A 9,985-nucleotide genomic window follows, 5' to 3' on the forward strand; every position below is an offset into this window, starting at 1 on the left:
ATGAAAAGATACCATCGGTGTCAGCAGGTATGGCGGTGGGCTCCATATTAGCTCAAGAGTACCCATGTTTACCATCTTCTTATCTTTTGGAGTTTTTTTCTAATACTTGAAATGCTCTAAATTAAATTAATATCATTGGGACAATGTGAGAAGCTGATCAAGGCTGCGTGGTAAGTGTTTGTGAGACATACGAGGCAGTACTGCCCAGATACCAGTTTTCTCATACACATGGAGCAGGAAGAGTCAAAGCCCAAGTCATGGGCGATGAAGGGAAAGGAGTAAGGGATATGTGACTACTGGAAGAAGATCTTGTGATTTCAGATAAATGGAGAGGATAAATAAGCATCTAACCAGCTAACATGGTCTTATGAGTCTGCTTCAGTAAAGAGGAGCTGCAGTGGCACCGTCAGAGAACACTGGCATTTTTGAGGAAAGGAGTCGGCAATATAGAAAGGGAAAGCATAAACTTGGGAAGGAGGTGTAGAATAGAGAGAGTGAAAAAGGATCGTATCAGAAAACTTGCACCACTAATTAATTAGTCACAATGTTTTATGGTGTCAGCCTCATTTTATTTTGGGCCTCATCTTTAAGGCCTAGGAGGAAGACAGGAGAACTGAGCAGTCCATTTGCTCCCATAAACTAAGGTTAAATGAAGAGATGTCTGTTGTTCTATTGAGTTCCCTATGGTATTAAACATCCTTTTGTTTCTCCTTATCCTCTTTCCATAAAGCCAAAAGCATAAAATTGGCACAAGACGGAGATTAGCAAGGCCCCCACACAAGGATTACTCCGAAATCTGTGAAGCCAGAAATACGGTTAAAACTTGGAAGCCCTTTCGAGAAAAATGATGTCTCAAGCAAGCTGTTTGCAGTTTTTGATAGCAAAGCTTTCCCTCCTGTGGATTATTAATAGCTGCCCCGAGCGCTGGTCAGGGTGAGCCTGCCGCGATGACGGCATGAGCAGTAAGCAGAAAGCATTCAGCTGTGAGAAAGTGCAACCAATGGACCACGCAAATCTCAAGGAATCCTTGTGGCCTTCGCACTCCTACCCCTAATGCCTGTGATTTCCAAAGCCCGTTAGAACTAAGTAAAAAACTGATTTCTTCACATTCACTGTCCTGGAATATATTTTTTTCCCGCTCATTTTTGGTATGTCAAGTTGGTTCCCTGCAGAATCAAAGAAAAATACGCTCAATAGAAAATATAGCACACAGGTGAGAGAGGGAAAGAGACAGTTATTGTTATTTTTCTTCTTAGATACTTCTGTGGCACATCACTCTGTGATTGCAGGGGCCACACCTAGCTACCCAGATTTTTTTTTTTCCTGAAAGAGAAGCACAGAGAATATCTTGACATCTTAGGTGATTTTACAACTACAGAAAAATAACATAATTAATTTATTAACATGACCTGATAATCCTTTCTGCAAATTTATGTGATGTTAAAATGTTAACATGTGTATGAGCTTCATAGATTTTAATATCCTTTTAAAATTTTTATGTTTACCTGGTCATTCACTGAGTATCTGTATTTCACATTATGGAATAAAATTTACCAAGGGATGAAGTCCTCATGAAAGAAGTAAATTTTTTGAGCATACTTTGGCTGCTGTTCAAAAACACAGAATTCTGGTGTCTCAGTTCATTTCAGTGGGAGTCTTTCTCTCAGACAGTCTAAACTTTGTCATCAGTGGCAGCCAGCAGAGCAATAGTTAACTGGATTTTGATAGATAGAGCTTCTTGCAAGGCAGTTGGATTAATAAACTGTTTTGAAAGCTTTTTTATATCCACTATTACATTGACAAAAACTTGCAATTTGAAATTGAAAGTCTGAATTAGAAAGGGATCTTTGCATCCTTGTGTCTGTGTTCATACGCTGCATTTACAACAGTGTATTTTGGTTTGGATTCCTTTATTTTTGGAATTTTTTTCTTTGTTTTGAACATACTGTGTATAAATGACATTTTTAGGAAGACTAAGTAATTGTTGAGTTTTTTCTCTTTGCCACAGAGGCAAATATGTATCAATGAGAAAGTTTTACAAGTTGATGACCTCTCTTGAATTTTGTCCTGATTTCTAACAACTAGCATCTGACACGGAGACAAATAACTAAAGAAATGTATCTTGCTCCCACTGAAGTCAAAAGAAAAAAGCTGATAGTAGGAGAACCTAGAGTGAAGGTTACTGGCTAGTGGCAGTGGCAATCTGAAATGCACAGTCTGATGCTGTATATGTAAAAGATAAATAGATATATTACATTTTTCTTGAGAAATATATTTACCATGTGCTTGAGTCACACTGGAGTTTAACAAATTCTTAACAGGGAATTAAGTTTCTTTGCTGAACTAAGGCCTAAATGAAGTAGTTTTATAAAGAAAAAAAATAGAGTTTTACAGTCTTGTAGCTTTTTAATCTCTGATTAAAATATGGAAAATACTAAAATTAAAAAAGAACTTAAAAGAGAAATAGGGAGAAGAGATGAAATGGCAAAACTCAGGACAAGAAATTGTTACTTATTTCTCATTTCTCCTTTTAGGTTTCTAAAAAGTGAACCCCACAGACTTTGAAAACAGGAAGGATGAAAACAATTCAGAAGAGTGCATAAGGAGTACAAGCACAGAAATTACCAGAAACAGACCTTGAGCCAGTCTTTCAGAACCATGTGCTGATAAAGTTAAGGGATTAGATGAAGAAGAAAAGACTATTGAAGATAAGATAATGAAAAAGTCCTCAGCCTTTGTTTTAAGTCCTTTTAGACTTTTCCCCTACCATTGTGGTGTTGACCTAAAGAAAGTACTGGCTTCCCTCACTTCTTAATTTCTTTAAATGATGGTTTTTTTACAGGTAGGATGATGTCAGCATGATCATACATAGTATTTATATTTGGGAATGTTTCAAGGAGACAAGATATCTTTATCAGATAATATTTCATAATGTTTTTTCTGCAGATCTACTAGGAACTACTAGGTTCACTACTGAAAGATTCGGGGTGAAATCATGGCCAATGGGAATCTTGCCATCAGCTTCAAAAGAGTAAGTTTTCATCCTAGATCTAGATGTCCAGCAAAGGAATTGCTTATTTTTCTATCCCTTTTTTTGTGCACAAACTGTCAGCATTGCATGAAACAAACCATCCCAATTTCCAGAGGGCCTTTCAAAAGCCGGGTGATTGCCAAAATTGCAAATCCAATTTGTTCACAGATTGACCAGTGTGTGATCATTCCAATTGTATTTGGCACACGTCAAGTGGAAGAATCAAACCTCCCTCTTTTTGGATCTCTTATAAACACTTCAAAAAATAAACTCCCAATATAATTAGCTGCTGAAATGCTTGGCAGGTTGCCCTTAAAAAACGCTCACCAGAAGAAAACATCCCACCTTGATTCTTCACGAGCCTGTTCTTCAATAAGCTACTCGGACCTTGTACCCTGCACCTGCACTGGTTAATGTAATTCTCCTGACTGCCTGTGAGTACCCCCAAAAATTACTTTTCCCACAAGTGAGGTCCAGGAGCTGTGTTACAAGAGACCTGGATGATGTGGCAAGATCATTCCCTCGCCCTGCGCAAGCTGCTGCGTCAGCCCGCCCGCACGCCGAACGCGTGCGGTGCTGGCTGGCACCCTCGTCCTGCAGTAACTCTGACTGATACACACCAAGGTTTCCTTTTAGTGCATCACAGAAAACGCATGGCCCTGTTGAGCTGTCTGAAACCCTGTACAGGGGCTACCTTTTCTAGCAAACATTTGCCCTACCTCTTAAAAAAGTCCTTCTCTTCTGCCTTTTGCATAATCCCCCCAAAAGGCAAAGGAAAATTCAACAGGCAGGTTACTCCTTTTTACTTCTATCTTGAAACACAAAAGCTCTTCCTCTTATTTCTTCATGGTTTTCACTTTCCTTCACAGTGATTGCCATGAGAGTAGCTTCAAAACACTCAGAAGTTAAGAAACGAAAAATACGCCACTGCAGAAAGCAAGCAGAATAGCAGGTAAATGTATCAGGAAACCCCAGCTCATTCAGCAAAACCACATTTCTGAGAACAGTTCAGCAAGAAAGAAAATGCTCCTTTGAACTTTTTTAAGTCAGTTTTTAATTCGTCCTCAGAACACTGGGGACCTTACACTGCTTAATCTTTAAAAGACGTTAGTTCTGAAGCTAATTTGTAGTCCCCTGGTGCTCTAACTTCCTCTCCGTGCTGTTAATTTTCACCCTATTTCTATAAATTCACGTCTCAAGTTCGTCCAGATCTTGACCCCCCACTATGCTTGTAATGCTTTTCAGTGTTCTGCTTTTCCAGCAAAGTTCATAAGTACCCATTTTGTGTGGGAAGACTATCAATTAAAATATTAAATCAGCCCCACCTCATGACGAATCTCTTTTTTAAAAAGCCCTTTTCAGCTCCATAGATACCCACTGGAGGCAACACCTCACCTTCTTCCTATTTGGTATTTCCTTCCTGATGATCAATTTCTATTTTCCTCATCTTCATCTCAGTTCAGTTCTCATGTAGGACATGATCAAAGGCTACGAGCAAGTGTTTTAGACAAGTCTGGATAGTTTGGCTCTGGTTCATCACCCTTACCCAGGAATAGCTTATCACAAAAGCTTTGCATAATCCATATTTGGTAAGTATTGTTGCATTTCTTCCACATCTTTACTTATGTTTTTCTTCAAAGTTTTTCTGAAATCATAAATATCATGACAAATGGATCAGTAGATGCCTGGTTTCTGTTTTTCTTTCATTAAATATAGCTAGTAAGTTTATTATTCTCTAGTCAAAAGCTAACACAGTCAGTGTGATGGGTGTATTTATAACAGTTTCTACCAGACTTCCAGCTCTGTGTGCCAGTTCTCTCAGTGTTCTGGGATCATCTGATCCCTCTGGCTGAACCATGGTGAACTATTTAAGTCTGTCTGCCATCTTCTATATGGTAATGTTCATATCTATAAGTCAGCTCTTCCCATTTTCTATGCAATCTTCCCACTGAAAACTGATGAGCCACTTAATTTTAGGAGTAGAAGTTTCTCAAAGTGGGAAAATTAAATTCTGAATTTATGTTCGTGTACGCCATCTCAGGAAATTGTGTGATATTGCTGCACAAAGGCTGCAGTACTGGGAGAAAAATAGTTACACTTGTGAGGATATGTAAACCCTAACAGGTTTTATGAAAACAGTTTTCAGACAGGTAAGCTTGGTACCCACTCACATAGCGGGATCTCCCTCACTTCTTTTCATTTATGGAAAAGAACAACTTCAAAGATAACAGAGGAAAAACTCGTTATTAACACTTTCTGGAGGATTTTGTTTTGTGTTGTGTTTCTGCTTTTTAAGGCAAAGTAGCAATCCCCACTTCTATGTAGGGCATTGAGACATTGCTTTTCCTTTATAAACCTGTATTTCTGGATGTCTACAAATCACCCCCTCAAGATTGTTCCAGACAGAAACTTGGCTTCCAAGCTCTCGGTACAGAGGAGAATGGTTTTCTTTTCTTCCTGCATTTGACAAAAGTAGATTTGATAGTGTGTAAGCCACACCACTGGAATGCAGTAAATAAACAAACATTAAAAGGATGTATTAGCAGCCTCAGCTAGTTTGTTTACCTAGCTCTAACTCAAATGACCTCGTTTTAAAACATAGTTCAGGTATTTAGCTGAACCTTGAGTTCCTGCACCCTTGACAAGAACAAGGAATGTGAACAAAGAGCATTCTAACATTCGGCAGTGTGCAGGAGCGACAGACACAAAGGAGCACCAAAGCATCAGGACCATATTTCAGAGCTTGTATGGCATGCTTGAATGCCACATCTTTCTGGTGATGCTTTGCCAACAGCCCCTGAGCGCAGAGGACACTGTGGGCACTGCTTACACTGTGCCCAGAATGTGAGATTCTGGGCAAGGAGACGCAAATCTTCCCATCCCAGAAGGCAAGCCATGGTAACGCTCTGCTGCTGTTCCATCGTTTTTATAAGCGGGGGGAAATGCAGGCCACAGAGGAAGAAGGTAATGGACCCAACATGACAGAAACTCCCCCTCATTCCCTTCTCGCAGAGGGCTAAGGCACCAACATTGCACTTCATGCCATGAAGTTCTTTTATTGCTATTCCTCAGCTGCTGGGGAGTATCTTCCCCCCAAGCCCCCCCGGGGCCAGTGCTATGAATATCCCCTTCAGCACTGCAAGCCGAGGCAGGCAGCAGCCACAGATGGCTTTTGGCTTGGAGAATGTTTAGTTATGTGAACATCAGCTTTCGCAATCTGATTCATAGCCTGAAAGAAGGTTGCAAGTTTGCAGGCTGGTATGCAAACGCATCCAACACTAGATTGCAGCCTTATCTACTCTTTTATCTCATCTGAAGAGAGTCAAGTTATGGTGAATATAAAAAGCCTTTAGAATCCCCTTTCCACTTAAATTTCCCCCCTTCCTCCCCATTCCCTGTTCCTTTCTAGCAAGGATCAGGAGTCCGTGTTTTAGAAAGATAATGAAGAAAAGCAAATACTTATGTATCAGTTGCTCCTCCGCACTCACATGAAATCTATTACTTTAATTGTCTAAGGAAGGAAAACGCTGCCTGCTATCAACTATAGAGTTGATCAAGAGTCTCAAAGGAAAAATTCTGTTATAGAAGAGGGAAAAACCCCTGATCCCCATCTGTTCCTCCCCCGTAACTTCAATACTAAACCAGAGTCATGCAGCTTTGCTTGGGCTTGTGACTGAGGCATCTGAGTCCCCTCCATGGCCACACAGGGAAATGGAAATCTCTAGAGGGCACTTCTAGGGGCCTCACAGCGTCTCATGCCATTAGGCTCTTAATTCAATTGATAGCCTAAAATTAAGGCGAATTAATTGAGACCACAATTTAATGGAAGTAAACGTGCAAAAAAGACTGAAAAAACTGCTTAGTGCGGGCATAGGTAAGTAAAAGGCTTCAACTACTTAAAAATTATGGTGTCTGCATCACAGGGAGGATCTTCTGATGAGATTAATGAGCAAACAGACAGTGTTTGTGTCAGAAGTGCACAGCCTACCCTGAAACAATGCTACTTATGTTAGGTTGAGTTTTTCCCCTCTGAGAAACTCTCCTTTTTAAAAAATTATAGGGAAAGGCTGTAATTGTATCCTGTTGCCCACTTATCTCGAATTTGACATAGATCCCTAGTGCCATTTAGTGGAAAAAGAGAAAGATTTGGTTATTTAAACAGGTGCAGATTCTCTAAGGGATGCATAGATTGCATGGAGTTTAGTGAATCACCGTGCAGTCATTACAGCTAAAATTGTTGATGGGTTACAAATATGTTTTCCCCCTAAGCCAATGAGAGACTGTGTGGCGTTGTCTTAGATTAAAGGTTTGCTTTTTGATTACTTTAAGTGTTTTATTCTCTAAGAATAAATCAAATATGTGAGGTCAGATCCCGGCTCCTCCTGTATCCTCTTTGCAACGCCTTGATGACACAGTGAGGTGCTGGCGGTGGTGACAAGACCCAGCAAAGGCAGCTTAATGCCATCCATTTTCTTTTCTCCAGGGTCTCAATGGCTGTGGTGGCTTGGGTGATGAAAAGAAGGGAGTGAATGGCTGGAGATGGCAGCACGTGGCACCTGCAACAAACAGTCTAGGACTGGGGGGACAGAAACAAGGTGGAGTGTAACATCAGTGGGTGTCAGCCAGCGCAACTTTGCTACACGTACCTGAGCAACTTATACAGTAAGAGCTGAGGTGCAGCGAGCACATACAGCTGGAGCTAGATGCAAGCACTCTGCGTGTGTTGAAGTATCTAATGACCTCAGTTTAAGATGTGTGGGCCAGCTATGATAGGCACTTAACAAACACAGGCACCGTTCAAACATTAATGCCTACTGTTGACTTCAGTGGAGATGGTACAGAAAGGATTGCAGTAGGCAAGACTATCAGTCTGATCTAAACAGCAAAGATGTTTTTCAGAAGGTCAGCACAGGGCAATAAGCACTTTTTCCCCACTGTACCACCCCTATAGCATCTTTCTGAGCTGTAGTGGCCTCCAGCAAAGCGTGGCAGCCTCTTAGGGCAAGTTTCCCAGTTGTGCTGCTTCTGCTGCTAACAATACGAATTGGGCATGAGCATGAAGTCCTGTAACTGCATTTCAAGCAGTAAATCGAGCCGGAAAGCTCCCACAGTTGGGTGTGACTATGCCAAAAGCTAAAGAAGTGTCGTACGTAGGTGAAATCACATCTCATTTTGCCTGTGTGAGGCAGAAGGACCAAAAGTTGGTGGTTGTATCTGAAAATATTTGGGTTTGCTCTCTTTAAGATAAAACACTAAATAACTTATTCTCATTTTGGTTTTTTTTAGCATTGTTACAGCAGTCTGAAAACAGAAGAAAGGCAAGATCTGTAGGAAGAGGTGCTATCTTCTGATATGGCAAAAGGTGCCTGTTAACACCACTCTGCAGCCATCACAGTAAGTGTCCCTTGCCAACAGGGCTAAAGAAATGTATAGAAAGTTCACCAGTCCTTTTCTGAATGTGATGTGCTTCATCCAGGTATCAGACAAAACTAACCAAGCTGTGTATACCAAGGTGAACACACACACCCTCACTAATGTACGTAAAGGTTACTAACTTAGCGCGGGGAGAATATTTTTCATAAAGCAGACACTTTGACTTTGAGCTCTCAGCCCTCTTCCCCTTCAAAAGCTGAACTTGAAAATTAAAATTCATAAATCCATTTGTTTTATAGACAACAGAAAAACTTCTTCCTATTAAGCTTTCTCTTCCACAAATGTCTTTCTCTCATTTAATTCCACTGGGACTAATGACTTTATCATCTATCCTCTTCTAAAATCCTCTACCATTCGACTCCTTTTTTCACATTGCTTAATTCAATAAATAATTAAATTAAAATCAGAGCAGTTGTTTTGTTCTCAGCCTTTCTCAATCTGTTCTTGACCTTTCTTAACTTCAAATTTGATACTTCTTCCTCAGACCCAAAGCAGGGTTATTTATCCCAAGCACTGCATTTTGCATTTTTTGAGGAATTTTAGTATTTTAATAGTACGTATAAAATAGATGTCTTAGAGTATAAGAAAAAAATTAAAAACAATGTTTTCATAAAATCATAGAATCACAGAACAGCTCATGTTGGAAGAAACCTTGAAAGATCATCTGGTCCAATCTTTTGTGAGAAAAGGAGTCTAGATAAGCCTAGACGTTAGTTCCTAGAATACCGAAGGACTGTAGAATAGTCGAAATAATGTGAATAATCTTGTAAACAGACCTGCCGTTGAGTAGACAAAGTGATATGTGATGTTTAAGACTGCCCTTTGTAGGCAATGAAAACTTTTGCACCTTCTGTCACTGATGATCAAAGATCTGGACACATAGGGCATTTAAATGAACCCTCAATCATCATCTCTTTTCTTAGTCTTGTGTTTCTAAACTGCTGGTTTCAGGCAGCACAAAAGCCTTTGGACAAGTTGTTATCCTGGGACTTGATGTGTACTTGGTAACATGTGCTTCTGTGTGTGTTCAGTCGAAAATCCATAATACCACTTTTTCTGTTGTTCATCATCAGCATTTTTGAAGAGGAACAGGAAATAGAAGTATATGTGTTTAAAGCTTTATTAGCACAAGAGTCTTTCATGCCTGTTATCTCTTAATACAGATATTTTTCTCAAGTTGTATGTTTTCTTACATTTGGACTTGTCATTTTTCATTGTGTTTTTCTGTGATAATCACCTGGTTAAGACATTTATTTCTTCTGATTTAGTTTTTCTAGGAATTTCCTAATCAAGCTCTCTTCATTTTGCTTCTTTTTTTTTAATTCTAACTACTTTGTCACTATTTTAGAAACTAAGAATTATGTCTACGTGCATAATTAATAACTTGGTTTAGTGGCTGACCTCTAAAATATGCGTTGACGAAAGGTTATGGCCAGCCTAACATAATTACTAATTTGGAGGTGGAAATATTGGCATACTTTCAAAATCAACACTTTTGCTCAAACTAGGAATTAAGACAAC

This window comes from Phaethon aethereus (assembly GCF_964289735.1).
Source record: "Phaethon aethereus genome assembly, chromosome: 3".
NCBI classification, from domain to species: domain Eukaryota; kingdom Metazoa; phylum Chordata; class Aves; order Phaethontiformes; family Phaethontidae; genus Phaethon; species Phaethon aethereus.